This window comes from Tursiops truncatus, chromosome 9 (genome assembly GCF_011762595.2).
Source record: "Tursiops truncatus isolate mTurTru1 chromosome 9, mTurTru1.mat.Y, whole genome shotgun sequence".
Taxonomy (NCBI): Eukaryota; Metazoa; Chordata; class Mammalia; order Artiodactyla; family Delphinidae; genus Tursiops; species Tursiops truncatus.
The window spans coordinates 80,502,976-80,519,339 of record NC_047042.1 but is presented as its reverse complement, the minus strand read 5'-3'; the positions used below and the strand labels follow the sequence as shown (position 1 = coordinate 80,519,339).

Sequence of the window (16,364 nt, the reverse complement as noted above, 5' to 3'; positions counted from 1 at the left end):
AAATTGCTCTAAGGTGCAGACTGTGGTGAACTTGGGGATCCAGCCATTGCAGCCTTGAGTATAATTTCCACCTGAAGGTTGGGTAAGAGCGTTTTTGAAACGATGTGGGCAGCACTTAAGCACTGCTTCTATTATTTTCATCAAACAGTTTTTAATGCTTCTTTGTTCTTCCGTTGTTGAAGCTTCACATTAGTAACTGCTGATTGATGCTCAGAAGAGAGGAGGATTGTGGGAGATAAGTATGGCATACTAATTCCTCTAAATTTGGGGATGGGAAAAAATGCAGAAAGATGTGAGGAAATGTTATAAACATTACAAAAGATAAAAAGAGTGATCTGCAGAGGGATGATATGCTGATGTGTTACCAGACAATAAAAGCTCTTTCCTTCACTGTCAGTTCCTAAGTGGAAACTCCCTTAGTTCTGAAGACCTTTACTAACTTACCTACATCGGTCCCCATCTTCCTCTCCTTCCCTCCAGCCCCATCTCTCCCTGTGCTTCTCTACCTTCCTGCTCCCAAAGCCCTCCTTCCATCGCCAGCCCTTTTTAACCTAGAAAGCAGATATGTTCAAGTTTCTTCTCTCATAAAAGAAGAGTAAAAAGAAATAAGGACACCTTCCTTGTGTTAAACAACTAGGTGGGAGGAACTCTTTTCAATGTATACATATGTCAGATTACTACAGTGTGCACTTTAAATATCTTACGATTTTATTTTTAAATTATACCTCAATAAAGCTGGGGGGAAACCCACAAAACACACCTTCTGTAAACCTCCTGCCCAGCTGAGGACTATCCGATCTCTTTCAATCACAGCTTCCTTTAAGGAGCCAGGGCTTCCGGGTTTGGCCACTGCATCCTGTACCAGGATAGGTATTCCTGATTTTTCTTTTCCTCCAAGGTGGCTCTATGTGGTGGCATGCCACTGGTACTGATGCTGCCTTTATTTAATATTTTGATATTTTGTTCATGAATTTCTGCCTTAATTTTGCTTTAAATTTTTTTTTCATTAATGTAGTATTTATTCTGATTACTGAGTTTTTTTGCCCCTTAATATTTGCATCCAATTGAGTGCCTCACTCACCTCACCCTAGTCGTGGCCCTGTGTTTCCACCAGGACATTTGGTCGGTAACTCAAGATAGTTGTATCTACCTTGAGCCAAGTCTCCTCTCACACTGTTGCTCTCCGTTTCTGTGAATGTCATCACGTTTTACCTGGTTGCCAAAGCCAGAAATCTAGGGCATCCTGGACCTGCCTTCACTCTTTCCCTTATCCCCATCTCCTTAACCATGTAATCAACAATCATATTTTGCCTCCTTAGCTCTTTAATATCTTTCTTCAGAGTAAGATAAGACCCTCATAATTTCTTTCCTGAATTGCTATAATCGTCCTCTATTTGTTTTGTATTGTTATGTCCCCCCCATCCTTCCCCAGTTATATGGTTGCAGCCAGAGAAATCGTTCTAAAATGCAAATCTGATCATTCCCCTTGACTACTTAAAATCCTTCAGTACCTCTCCACAGCCTAGGATAGAATCCAGAATCCTTAGCAAGACATATAAGAACCTTAATCATTTGGCTCTATTAAACCCTTCATTTCCATCTTCTGCCACTAACCAATTAAGACCTTTGCCGGAGTGCTTGCAGGGCTGTAAGTGGGCTATTTCCTCACAGCTTTGAGCCTTCTAGTGTGCTATTCCATCTGCCTGAAATTCTCTTCCTTTAAAATTCAGTTCGTAGGTCACCGTCTCCAAGAAGTCTTCCAGCTGTTTACAGTCTGAGCTAGGCATCCATTCCGTCTGCTCCCTATCATTTAGTGCTTCCCTCTCATAGCTTTTATACTACTTACTAGTAAGTCTGCTCGCCATGCCATGAGCTCCTTGGGGGCAGGGACTATATCTTTTAACCCTTTGTCTCTAGTGCATGATACAGTTCTTGGCATAAAGTGGGTATTGCCCAAATTATAGAAGATACCAGTCTGGCGATCATTTTTCTTTTCTTATTTTATTTATAAGATAAACAACATTTCCTTTAAAAACATTTTCATGTATTACTAACCTTGTATTGGGGTAGTTCATGATGTGTTGTATTGGCCTAGAATTTGTTATTCTTGAATATAGACACCTCAATCCCTCCCTACCCTACCCTACCCGCTCCTGGAGAAGTTACCCCATCCGGCTAGTCCTAGTAGGAACAGAGATCCTTAAAAATCATGACTTTTTCTGGGTGGGAGGGAGGGGACGCTGCCCTGCAGATGCTGGACCTGCCAGCATCATGGGTACAGCTGCCCTGCTGCACCTGTGACACTGGGGCAGAGAGGGAACAGCTATTTCTACACTCAGTGCTCAGAACAGTGGGCACTAAGAATGGTTTGTAGCCGGACATTGCAAAGCAAACAAACAAACAAAAATCATGACTTTACATAGGAGATCCATGAGGCAAGCCCAGGGGTGCAGGCAAAAGCTAGAGTTCAGCATCAGACAGGACCATACAAATTCTATTTCTCATTCTTAAGCTTAGACCTCCAGATACAAGACTTTATCAAAGCAAGAGACCATTGTTGGCCAGCTTAAATGCCTCTGGCTTAGGAGCTGGACAGAAATTGCATGGACATCTAGTCTGGGCAAGGATCCTAGAGGGGCAAACATATCTCAAGGGTCTGATTGACCCAGATCAATACAATTTAACAGCAAATGTGTGACAGCATCATTAAATCTAACTAGGTTTGCCTAAGCAGAATCCAGATGAGACACAAAGATCTAAAAATAAAATAGTATATTTCAACACCCAAGAGCTTTCTTGATCACTTTAAGGCATGCTAAGAATTTTCCATAGATATGACAGTTACGAGGCAATTAATGGAATACTTTGCAAATCAATTGCAGAAAAAGGAGAAAAAAATGAGTAAGAAACAGCTAAAGTAAAAAATGAAACTGCTATAAATATAGATAATAGCTTCCATTAAAAGTGTCTTCCAACATTGGAAAGTTTAATCACAGTTACACTCAGATCGTTGGTTACACTCTATTTCACAGCTCTCCAGCTTGGGAAGATCTATGCACCATTAAACATGATAGGTTCAATGTTTTTTATAATATCTGGTCAGCAGTGGAAAATTTTGTTAGCTAATTTTATTAACAAGTTTTAGTTTCATTTAATTTTAACAGTAACAAAAAGCAAGTACAATTTTTTTAAAAATCCGTAGTCAGCCTTTAAAATAAGATTAGACTGGCCTATGCAAAAGTAGATCCTGGAATATAGTAGAATTGAATTTCTGGAAAAAAATAATGTGTTTTCCTATTTGAAAAAGACAAGTTTAACTTTTACCTCAAGCCGTACACCAATATAATCACAGTGAGATCAGATCAGGGTCTTATGTGTAGTAGCCAACCATAAATCAATTATTTAAAAAATGTAGATAATGCATATCTAATCTGTAGAAGAGGAGGAATTTTTCTAAACTTAAAGGAACTGAGGGAAAAAATCACATAGGGAAATAATAGATTTAACTAAATAAAAAGCTTAAACACTATGAACAAAGTTAAGGAGAAATAGTGGGGAGAAAGATTTGCTTCAAATATAAAAGAAAACATTAATGTATTGAATATTTATAATGGTTATACAAATTTCTAACAACCTCCCTCAAAATCCTAAAATATCAATCAACAAAGAACATATTCAAACAATTCACACAAGAAACTGCACTTGACTATGAAAACAATTAAGCTTTAGAAGTGATCGATTAAACATAACTTGAGGCATCATTTTTCACCTATTGAATTAGAATATATATGCAGTAGAAATATTTTGGGTTGATGAGAGGGCAGAGAGATGAGAGTGCTCTTTTATATGGCTGGCAAAGAATTAAATAGGTTATAAAATAAAGAAAACTTCCTGGAAAATAACTTGCCAGTTATTCTCTTCTTACACTTTGGTTCAGAAATACCTCTTCCAAGAGTTTTATGCTAACAATCTGAAGTAAAAAGTATCTGTGCGTGAAGATTTTTGTTAAGGCTTTTACTGTTAGAAAAAATACACAAATGGCAGTAAAATGGAATATAATATAGGCATTAATATTACAGTAGTTTAATGAAAAGAGAACATCCTTTTAAGTATAAAATGCAAGTCCTATACATGGTGTGATGGATAAGACATACGTATACCAAAAGACTGAAAGAAGAATGCTGGTCTGTTGAAATGAGTGTGTATGGCTGGTAGCTTTATTATTAATTACTATTGTTTTCTTGTATCTTTCTCTATCGCCTTGATTTTCCAAAAGGGGCATTTATTATTTTCAAAATCAGGAAAATAAACATTGCTAATAAAAGGATTCGGTTGAAAATGGATCACAAGGGAATAATGTTAATATAACACTTCCTATTATTTACCAACCTTCAATAAATTAGCAGATTCTTTGTACCCATGTTGACAATTTGGTTTCTTGTCTTGTCACTTGTTATTCCAGTCAGTGACTACTGTGATCTTTAGGGGAGATGCCATATCTAATTAACATTAGTGAAGTTTAAGGCAATTATTAAGTTATTTACTTCTCCAGCCAACTCTTCCCTGTTGAGGGCTTGGGTAGTGGAGCAAGGGGAGGGGAACACCATTCTTTGTGATAATTTCATGAGGGGTGGTTAAATAAACCAATCATTAGCTACAAAAAGAATTTGCCCATAAAGTATGACCTACTGATTTTCTGATCTTGCGTCTGTTTTACAAGGTTGATATTTGGAAGGCGATTATTTTACTTTCGTGGGATTTGACATTTGTTAGGAATCAACTCCTGAAAGAATAATGCATTTAAAGTAACCTTAACTAAATTCAGAGTTAGTAAGGAACTCTTCCATGGTAGGGAAGAGAAAAATTGCAGCTGTTGTTGTTGTTGTTGTTAGGACAGTGTAAACTCCTATATTCTGCAGTTAGGAGAAGCAATGGAAGTAGTTTTTGAGATTCTGAAATATTCTCAATTTATTGCCCAGGGCCACAGTATTTTCCCATTATGTGCTGCTGGAAGAGTTCACCCTTCCCAGGATGGCATATTGAACACATCTTCCAAGTGGAGAGTTATACTGTGTCCTGAAGACAGCTCCCTTCCCAACACTTTTTTTTTTTTTTTTTTTTTTTTAACACAGGTCACCCAATGTTGCCAGCAAGGACATAGAGAGTGGCCTTAGCAGTCACTATCCTTGGTGGGTGACAACTAGAGGCCTTTGGGACTCAATGATGAGGCATTTCCTCACTATTCTGTTTACCTCTTCCTCTACAGCAAGTCTGTGTATCTGTCATTACTACAGAGTTTGATACAATTATAGCAAAACTTCAAAGATTGCAGTGTGAAAATTTAAATGCTGGTTCTCAGGGGTGTCTTCTGACTTTAAAGATACAGAGAGTGTTGGTTAGGCCTCCCACTCCTCTGTCAAGGCCCTTCTCCCAGGGAAAGCCTGACGTCCTCTTGTGATTAGGCAACATGGTCTTTTCCATCCCCGCCTTTCACTTCTGGCCCCATCTCCTCCCAGCCTGTTTCTCCCTCCCTCAGAGTACCAGGACTCTTGTCTTCTCTCCATCCTACCCCACAACTGCCATGGAGAAAAGCTTCCTACATTCCTTTACCCTCAGATCCAAATATTAGTTCATTTATAGTAAGATTTCCGTCATTCTTGGTTCCGTTTGCATTCAAAAGGCCCCAAGGGTCTAAGTAGTCTACAGGATTAAATTCTGATAGAGTAGAATTCCTTGAGTTGTCCGGAGAGTCCTGTGGGGATTGGTGCCCCTTCCTATCCAGCTGGCTCTTTTCTTGAACAAGGACGCATAATGAAATTGATCAGCTCCACTCTTACTCTCCTGCTCCCATGCTCACCTTCTCCCTTCCCAGTCTCATCTCTACAGGTACACAGGCTGCATCTCAGTGGGCCCAAGTGGGATTTCATTTCTCCAATATTGTCCATAACTGAAGTTTTGGTCCTTCTGGCCAGCGCTAGTAGCAGTAGCAATAAATTCAGAAGCAGCTCCAACACAAGAATTTGTCTTTGCTTTGACTGCCTTATTTACACAATTAGAGCTTATCTTTTATTGTTTCCTCTGGCCAGCTTCTTTATAATAACCTACTTTATAGAGAACCTCCCACCTCACAGTTCCCTGTCCTTGTCATCTTAAACAGAGGAAAACAGACCCCCCCAAATGATATTCAATCAGTCCAACAGTGGCGATAGATACATATATCCTCTCAGAGTTCAGTCATATAGCAAGAGTTTTACTCCTGATAATTCAGAGACTTCTCATATATTTGGTATATACATAAATTGTATGTATATATACAAACACAAAGAAGTATTGAGTTATTATTACAAGTGAAAATACAATCTACAATTGTTAGTGGGATAAATTTGCAGAGGTAGATCTACTTCTGGCCAGTCCCTCCCTTTTTGTAAATATCCTTTCCAGCCACACTACCCCCAATCACACCCCCCACACATTCTATTGTCATTCTCTATTTCATTATCTTGAGAGTGCTTTTATTGAGGCCAGAACCATGACTTATCATTCAGTTGGGAAACTGAGGCTATTTAGTTTCATTCTGCCCATAAGTAAATTTTCTTCTATTAGTCATATAAAATAGACCCTGTGCTAAGTATCTTAAACACATTATCTTGTTCCGTCATCACAATAACTCATTACTGTAGTTCCTATTTTACAGGTAAGGATATCAAAACTAAGGATGGTTGTTACCTGTCTCAGGTTGCTATTGTGCAGCAGGGCTCAGGGAGAATTCTGTAGAATCACATGGTCGAGGAATAGGCTTTATTGGAGAATCTTACAGGCCGATGTCAGTAAGAGAAGAACATGCTCCTGGAGGCTCAACATCCCACAGAGCAGTGGGTAAGGAGCAACCCCGTGCTGGATACAGAGTGGGCTTATGTTCTAGTGGAAGAACATTGCCCTAACTGCTCTCTCTTCCTATGAGGCCAGGGTATGAGCCTCTTGTTAAGATAGTGCAGATACATTGTTTTGGATGGCAGGCAATCTGCATTTAGTCGTCAGCAATGTGAGAAAACCAGCTGCTCCAGATCTGGGCACCCTGGAACCCAGGGCGAAGTTGTAGCCCCTCTTCTGAGAACACTGTGACCCTAACCCTTGGGAAAAGTGAGGGCTCCAACTCTAGCTATTTTATTGTTCAGGTGATTGAAAGAGCATTTAGGGTTACTTTTTGAAAATCCTGCTTCATACCCCAGTCACACAGGTTGTAAGTGTGTGTATATTAGATGAATGCAGAATTTAAACCCAGATCTCTGTGACTCCAAAGCTGATATGCTATCCATTGCCTATAAGACTTAACAACCTTCTATTTTCTTCTTCTTTATCCACAACTTCTGAAACTCTCTTTCATTGCCATCCCGCTCAGCTCGACTTCGCCACAGGACAACCACACATCTGCCCTTAAATCTTTTTTTAAAACCACAGGGAATATTTATTTTAAGTGAAAATATCCTTCTACATCTTAGACACTCCTTTTACCTTTTCTCAATGATACCTAGGGTTCTATTGATCACTGAATAGATGATGAATAGACCTTTCTTGGGAAAGTTTCTTCATCTAAAAGTACTGCTCTCTCTTGCAATTATAGGGCAAGAGAGGAATCAGTATTCGTTTGCCTTGAGACTCCCATTCTACCACCATCACTAGAAAATTACCCTTCTTTAAAAGTCCATGCAGTCCTTATATATTAATGCCACTCTCCCCCAATTCTTGTTGACATCATTTATTCCCATTTAAAATATTGATTTTTCTTGATAACTTCAATTGCTAAACATATAACTTCTCCCATTAGCTCCTCATTAGTTTTGAAATTAATCTAAGCATCATATTGCAACGATTTTCTTAATCCTGATAAATTTTCCTTCCAACCCTGTTCAGCTACACATTGGCATGGGTATATTTAGGACCTCTGTATTATCTGGTGTGTTTTTTAGGGTTCTCCAGGGAAACAGTACCAATGGTATATATAGAGAGAGGTTTATTTTAAGGAATTGGCTCACATGATTTCAAGGGCCGGCAGGTCCAAAATCTGTAGGGCAGGCCAGTGAGCAGAGACCTGGCAGGCTGAAAAGGGTTGAAGTTATAGTCTGGAATCCAAAGCCAGACTGGAGACAGAATTCCTTTCTTCTCTGGGGAATCTCAGTGTTTCCTCCTAAGGCTTTTTGCTGATTGGCTAAGACCTGCTCACATCATGAAGCATAATCTGCTTTACTCAGTCTACTGATTTATACATTAATCACAACTAAAAATTACCTCACAACATCTAGACCAGTGTTTGATCAAACAGCTGGACCCCATCCCACAGACTATTCAAGTTGACACTGAAAATTTAATATCCCATTTGGTATTTGGTATGGTTCTGCCTTTGAGATTATTAATGACACTCTCCTGATTTGATTTTCTTCCTGCTTCAGGGGCCACTCTTCAACTTTCTTGTCTCATTGTTCCTTTTTTTTTTTTTGGATACCTCCTTTAAATATGGCTACCAAGATTTGATCTTTGCTTTCCTGTTACTCATTCTTTCTTCACAATCCCATATACTCCCAAAGTATCAATATCACCTGTGACCCTTAGATTGCATTCTCTTTCGCTTTGTTCTCACTTCCTTCTACTCATGAGGGCCCCTTTAATTTTCTGGAAAATATGAACGTATATTTTCAAGATTTACCTTCGTATGACATTTTTAGAGTTCCCACTCCTCATAGGTTTAATTGGCAATTCTTCCTTTGTACTCTAACGGTACTCTGAATATATGTCTATCAGAGAACCTGCCACAAAGACTTTAATATATGTCTCCTATTGGATTTAGTGCAGAGAGTTAAAAGGCAAGCTACAGAATGGGACGGGACATTTACAATATACATAACAATCAAAGTGCTTGTATATAGTCTGGAATACCTATTAAGAAAAAAAGTCCTACAAAGCAATGAGAAAAAGGCAGACAACCCAATAGGAAAAAAACCCACAAAACAACCACGTAATTTGAATATATACTTCACAAATTAAAAAAGTTAAAATGATTTTAAATTCCATTAATAATCTAGGAAATTCAAGCTAAAACCACAATAAGGTAGTGATATCTACCTTATCTACCTTTTGAGAATGGCTAAATTTGAACAAACTGAGACTATCAAGTATTGGTAAGGATGTAAAGCTACAAGGATTATCGTATACTGCTGTCAGGAGTATAACTGGCTCAACCACTCTGTAAACCAGATAGGCATTTTCTCCTGTGTTTGAAGACATTCATACGGGCCAATCTACCAGTTCCATTCTTAGTTATATACTCAATGGAAATACACATCCATTTGTAGCATTACATATATAAAAGAATGTTTATGACCATAATGTGTGTAATAGCCAAACCAGAAATAACCCAAATGTTCATCAATGCTAGCATGAATACACAAATGATAGCGTCTCTATATAGTGAAATACTATTCAGCAATGAAAGCAAATGAATTACACATAACCATAACAGTGAAGGTAATTCTCATAAGCAAAATCAAAAGTAACCAGGTAGATAAACTGATTCCATTATATAAAGTTCAAATAGGGAAATAAGAATGTTTGATTTTATTTACATAAAGTTCCAAAAAAACCAGGCAAAACTAAACTAACAGGTTTAAAAGTGCACATCATGCACATTTAAGTGGAAATGATAAGAAGTAAATCAAGGAAAATATCGTCAAAGTGGTTACCTTTAGACAAGAGGATAGATTCGTGATTGGGAGAAGGTACAGAAGGGTCAATGATGGTACACGGGGTGGAGAGCAGTTGTCTGAAACTGCCAGCAGTGCTCTATCTCCTGACCCATGTGGTGATTACCCAGTAATAATTCATTAAAGTCTATGATTAGGCTTTGTTCAGTTTTCTGTATGTGTATTATATTTTATAGTGAAAATCTCTCTATCTATAGATATATAAAGATGAAAACAGGTAGAAGTGAGCTGGTGGGGTTGTAGGGTGATAGGCACCCTGACGGGGACGAGGCAAGCCAGTGATTTCTGGCTCGTTTGTCACATGCTTTGGGGCAGGAATTAGTACCACATTAGTCCAGATGTCATGTATTGTTTTCCACTGAGCTCACAGTAGAGAAAGGCAATCAAGGGTGACAGGAAAGTGCTGAGCTTTTAGACTTCAACAACCTGGGACTAACACAGTCAGGCTAACAAGAATGCACAGGACATAAGGTGCATGGGCTCCCAGTTCTCAAATGAGTAGAAAGAAAAAACCAAACAGGCTTTCCCAGACATTCTTTATCCACATAATCCTGAGAACCTGCAATATTGGTCACATTTGACCATGAATCCATCCCTCTTGTCATGGATCTGGTTCCATATTCTGGAAAGCAGCAGAACCTCTCCAGGTCAGACTCTTCAGACGCTGCCCCTGCACAGGGCACTTAGTGTTTTGTTTTGTTTTTTTGCCGTACGCGGGCCTCCCACTGTTGTGGCCTCTCCCGTTGTGGAGCACAGGCTCCGGACGCGCAGGCTCAGCGGCCATGGCTCACGGGCCCAGCTGCTCTGCGGCATGTGGGATCCTCCCAGACCGGGGCATGAACCCATGTCCCCTGCATCGGCAGGCAGACTCTCAACTGCTGCGCCACCAGGGAAGCCCCTACTTAGTGGGTTTTGATGCCCTGGATGGAGTTGCGGTGCAGTTAAAGTCTGACAGGCCTACAGACAGGGGGACCACCAAGCCACCTTCTCCTGATAACTTCAGTGTGTTGCTTGAGGACGCCTCTGCCCCAGGTGCAGAGCTCTGCCCCTCTCCCTAAACCTCATCTATCAAAGCGAGGAGGGGGATATTCTCTTCCATAGCATCATGTCAGAAAGAAACAAGTCATAGCAAAAATCACTGGGAGCCGAGTGGTAATACACAAAACAGGCCATTTCCCCAAGCTGAGCCCATGTGCCAGGAGGGACTCCAGCATCCGTCACCGTCTGCTGACACTACCTCCACTCTCCCTTCAAGAATCAGGTGCTAAGTCCATAATCTCAGCCTAGATCATCCACTCCATTATGGTGGGTGTGCTCAAAAGGACTCCCTTTTTTTTTTCTCTCTGATCTTCTCTTTATCTTCTTTCCCTCCATCATTGCCCCACTCCCATCCCTTCTCCTTCCTTCCCTTCTGCTCACTTTCCCTTTATCCACATATACTTACGTGCCAGGCACTGTGCTAGGCAATGTAGAACACGGTAGCAAAAAAATGCAACACGTTCCTTCTTTCATGAAGGTCACAATTTCCTGACTCCTGGCCTTAGTGTGGATTATCTAACAACCTCAGAAATGTTTGAATAACTATCTCACAGAAAAGGCAATGCAGTCCAAATTTATTTTCTTCCAGGGGGACTTTAGTCTACTATTAACTCATAATTCATAGTAAAAAGAGCAATGGAAGAGAAGGACCCGCCCAATCACCTAAAGACCATAAGTCTTTCCAACAAAAGCGACTAATGTCTAGGCCCTTGCCTGGGCCAAAATACCCTGTTTGTGTAACATCTATCATATGTAACATATTTAAAAAGCTTGGTTTAATTAAGAAAGGAACATTGACTTTTAAAAAGTAAATACAACACATACTTGACATTTGATAAGTTCTACAGATGAACAGTTAAGTAGAGATATGAGTGGAGGGAGAGAAGTATCAATAGAAAAGGGAGAAAATGACACCTTAAAGAAGAGAAGAGAAAGGCTTACTAAATTCTGAAATGTTTTCACACTTCATATTGAGAGCTGAAGATTGTGATTACTTTATCTCTGCCCTTTGAAAGTCTAATTAATTGTTTAACAGAAGCTTCAGCTCTCCAGCTGCTCTCATCTCAAACAGAGACTTCACTGGGGATGAGTTAACCACAGCACCAAACAGGGTCCAATAGGAGATAAGGCGGCAGCACAGACCAGACCAACGTTGACCTAAGGCTGGTTGAATTTAAATTAGGACCTTGCCTGGGTGTTCTTCAATCCCACAATAACCCAGTTGTGTTGGAGTGGAGAGTCGGATAAAACTGAATCAAGCAAACACGGAAATCCAATCTCTCCCCTGGGCAGGAGTCCCTGCTTTTCTTTTCACCATTCTTCTCACCACTGTGGTCTGATCCTTCAGTATATCCTAGGGCAGGGATCACACTCTTTTTCAGTAAAGGGCCAGATATCCCAGCCTTTCAGGCTAGACAGTTTTCTTTGCAACTACTCAGCTTTTTCATTGCAGCCCTGAAGCAGCCAGAGATAATATGTAAATGAATGGATGAGGCTGTGTTGCAACAAAACGTCGTTTACTCCAACCGTGGCAGGCAAGAGGAGTGTGGACCATACTTTGCTGACCCCTGTCCTAGTGACTAAGACTGACAGCCTTGAGTCCCCCTTAAAGCTGTCGTTTACGACATTTATAAGCTCCACCAAGTCTCAACCTCTCTCGGTAACTATTTGCTCATTTGTTAATTGGGGATAGTAATGCCTGCCTTACGGTAGCGAGAGAATTAAATCGAATCATTTATAAAAACTGTCCAAACACTGTACCTGATTCATATTAAGTCTTCAGTAAAGGGAAGGTGTCTTTAATAGTCACTCACTAATTCATTTGTCCCTTCATTCATTCCATGAGTTGGCAGACGTTTAGTAAGTGCCTATCATGAGTTACATATTTGGTAAGGTTGGGATACCAGAATAGCGTCTATCCCTAATCTAAGGACTCACATAGTATAGGAGGGAAAATGAACATGTGAATAAGCATTTATAGTGTAAGATCAGTGCTAAGGAAGATACCATAATTCAAAAACGCTTTGAAAACTAGGAAGGGTGCATCTGGTTTAGCTGTGAAGCTTCCTGGCTTTGAATGATGCTCTTTACACTTAGAGCCGTTGAAAATTTATTTCTCTGTATTGGGTTTGGGATAGCTCATAAAATCTAAGTAGAACATATTCATAAAGTGGGGAGAATGGAGGATTACCCATGAGAATCGACTAAAAATAATGAATGCAGGGAATGAAGGAGAAAGGGAAAACATAATCTCCAAGGTTAAAAAAATGTGTCTTTGTGGAATAACTGCCTGGATACTAAACCATTTTTTTTTTTTTTTTTTTTTTTTTTTTTGTGGTACGCGGGCCTCTCACTGTTGTGGCCTCTTCCATTGCGGAGCACAGGCTCCGGACACACAGGCCTAGCGGCCATGGCTCACGGGCCCGGCCGCTCCGCGGCATGTGGGATCTTCCCGGACCGGGGCACGAACCCGTGTCCCCTGCATCGGCAGGCGGACTCCCAACCACTGTGCCACCAGGGAAGCTCCTAAACCATTTTTGATTCGAAATATGGATTTGAGGAAGGGTCATCATTCAAGCTAATGAGCCCCTGAACTTACCATCTGACAGGGATCTTCCTGTATCTGCCTCTAAGAAGGCAGATGCATGTATCTAGCAATTGAAAGTAAAACACAAGTCAGCATGATGCCTGGAAATCTGTGTTCCTGGGAAAGAGGCAAGGTCCCTGCTCCGTCATAAGTGATTGCTTCAGGAGGAAACTCCTAAAATCTCCAAATCTTTGAATTCCAGCCAAGCTTTTCTTTTCCTTGGTAAGGAATAGGTGCTCAGATAAAATGCGTGCACAGTACTTTCCGTCCAGTTTGTAATCTCACGTGAACGTGTCACTGTGAGGGGTGCATCTGTAGCTGTGCAGTCATCGGGAGAGCAGCCCTGGTGGACTCAGCTCCCGTGATGGGTAGATGACTGCAAGTGGGCAGCAACTTTCAGGGGCTGTGGACATAGATGGTGGACAGCTGTCTGAAGGGGGCAAAGCTGGTGGAGAAGACAAGCCTGCTGCCACAGAGCAGTAGAGATCACCTTTGGTTAAGTAATGACGTATCTGATGGGGAACCCTAAAATAATGGTGTGGGCATGTTGTCAGGGGCTGGTTGTTCTGCACAAGGATGTGCTGAAGATGAGGCATAATCAACATAGGAGTTAAGAAGTCAAAACACCGGCTGCCTAACCTTCTCTTTTCTCTACCTGCTCACTGTTCCTTCAAATACTTCTAAAGTACTTATGTATTAGTTCCAGAATCACTTCTCAGTGAATTCTAAAGATAAGTGAGTTTTTTTCTTGTCCCAAAGCAACCATAGAAGCGAACGAGGCAAAATATTGTACTGTAACTCAGACGCATGTGTGTTTGTTTTGTGTGTGTGTGTGTGTGTGTGTGTGTGTCTGTCTGTCTGTCTGTCTGTCTGTGTGAGGGTTTGTAGGAATTACTAAGGGTAAATTGATAACATAAAGAGGAACAAACATTCCAGGTGTCGGATGTCTGTGCTCTTTTGAAAAGCACTGAGGGTGTTGCTCATTACCATGAACGGTACCTGAATATTAACAAAAAGTTAGAAGTAACAAATATTTGCAGAATGGGTTATCCCCTTGCATCTTCCTAAGCAAAGCACACTGCTAATAATGTTAGTTGGCAGTACACCAGGGCAGATAGACAATGATAAAATGGGTATATTAGGGGCAAATAGCTTACTGACAAGAGTTCTAAATCTAAAACACCCCTTCCTTAATTAGCTTATTAAATAGATTGTATCGTAAGGCACAGAAGAGCAAGACCTCACTATCAGAAAGAAATAACTGGAAAAATATACACACAAATATTTAATGTATGTATATTTATTGCATTTCCTCAATTCTATTATGATTTATTGCAAAATACATTTGATTAAGAATCATTTTTTTCTGGACCTAATAGGTATTAAAGATACATAACAGCTAAAAAGCGAGTTCCAGTTATTTGGAAACTTCAGTATGTGGCAATAAGTGTTTCTTGATCAAGGAAATGCGTGTTATATATATATTGTTGGCACTCTTGTTGAAGGACGAGCACACTGGCCAGGCAAGGCTAGAGGTGAGCTTATAAACTAAGTAGACAGTCTTCTACTGACAATCTCATTGTCAGTGGGCAATAAATAACCACCAGTAGGGAACTTGCCAGTGTATAGTAGAGGGTGTGCCACTCATGCTATAAAAAACTTTGGTTCCAGTTCCAGTTGTGCCTCTAACTGGCTATGTGACCTGAGGCAAGCCTTCTATACAGTAAGTCCCATCTTTAATTAGACCCTCTGAGGAAAATAGCCCCTGGCTGTACAGACGGGGTTTTATCACCCTATTTTAACTCTTTCAGCATCTCCTACTTCTCGCTTATAGAATTATTACAATTATAATTCAGTTATTTGTATAATTATATATTAATTACACAATCTAGTGTGGATCTCATTCATCACTCTCTCCAGCTTCTACCTCAGTGCCTGGCATATGGTTGATGCTCCCATTATATTTACTGAGCAAAGAAAATTATTTCACTCTCTAGGCACCAGTGTTTCCATTAGTAAGGTGAGAACATTATACTAAAAGATCTCGGCAGAGCCCTTTTCACCCTAAAATCCTTTGATTAACTATATTTTAATGTATCCTCATTTAAAATTTTATATCAGAGGAAATTCTAGGTTTTAATGATAAATTGTTTGTTCATGCATCCAAAAATAATAGTAGGGAAAGATTTCCTCTAATATGCACATTATATATGGTAATTTTAGAGGTATAAAAATTAGCTAGTGAACTAATTTTTAAAAATGGACTAGCAGAGTATTCTCCATTGGATTGTAAGCCCCTTGAGGGGAGGGATCACGCTTTACTCATCTTTTTGATTCTAGTTTCTAGCATAGACCCTGGCACACATCTCTATTGAATTAATAAGGGAGGTTGAGTGAATAAAGTAGTAGGAAAATAGAAAGAAACAAAGTAATGGAGAGCTTTGTAAGCAGAAGTCTCAGGAATTTGAAGGAAAAACAGGACTAGATAAACGTACTCAGGTGGGAAGCATTCATGAGAATGATTTACAGAGTATCAGACACAGACATTTCTGATTTTAAAATCAGTTTTCAAATTGTTAGTTACAATTGTACTTTTTATCACCTGCATTTAAGACAGTGGAGGAGACCTAGTGCTTGATGGGAGGCCTCTCCACCCCCACTGTGAGTCAGTTTTGAAAAACTCTTTCTATTCCTGAAATTGAGATACTAGATGCAACCGTAGCCAGGACCTGAGTATCAGTCAAAAAGAAGGCAGCAGACGCACACTGAAGAGGCATAAAGTTTTCCAGGTGCCTGAGTACCTCTTAATGGAAGATCACTTACAAAATAAATGTTGACGGGTTTTTTTTAATCTTTTTTCGGGTTGTGTACTTCTAAGGAATGCTCTCGGTTTATCAGAAAGAGGAGACCCGCTGGTTTAAAAGTGCCTTAAGAAGCTCAAATAAAGATATTTCCTTCTCACTATATTATTATTTTTCCTCCCC

At 39.9% G+C, this 16,364-nt stretch overlaps 1 protein-coding gene and 1 non-coding gene across 2 annotated transcripts in view; both read left to right on the top strand.

The window, feature by feature from the left end:
• The window catches only part of GRM8 (glutamate metabotropic receptor 8), a 755,367-nt gene that overhangs the window by 540,742 nt on the left and 198,261 nt on the right, over window positions 1-16,364 (top strand). The gene's annotated exons all lie outside the window — the stretch shown is intronic.
• LOC117313658 (small nucleolar RNA SNORA43) lies at window positions 2,251-2,384 on the top strand. Its single transcript, XR_004528246.1, has one exon. It is a non-coding gene; the product is annotated as a small nucleolar RNA SNORA43 (small nucleolar RNA).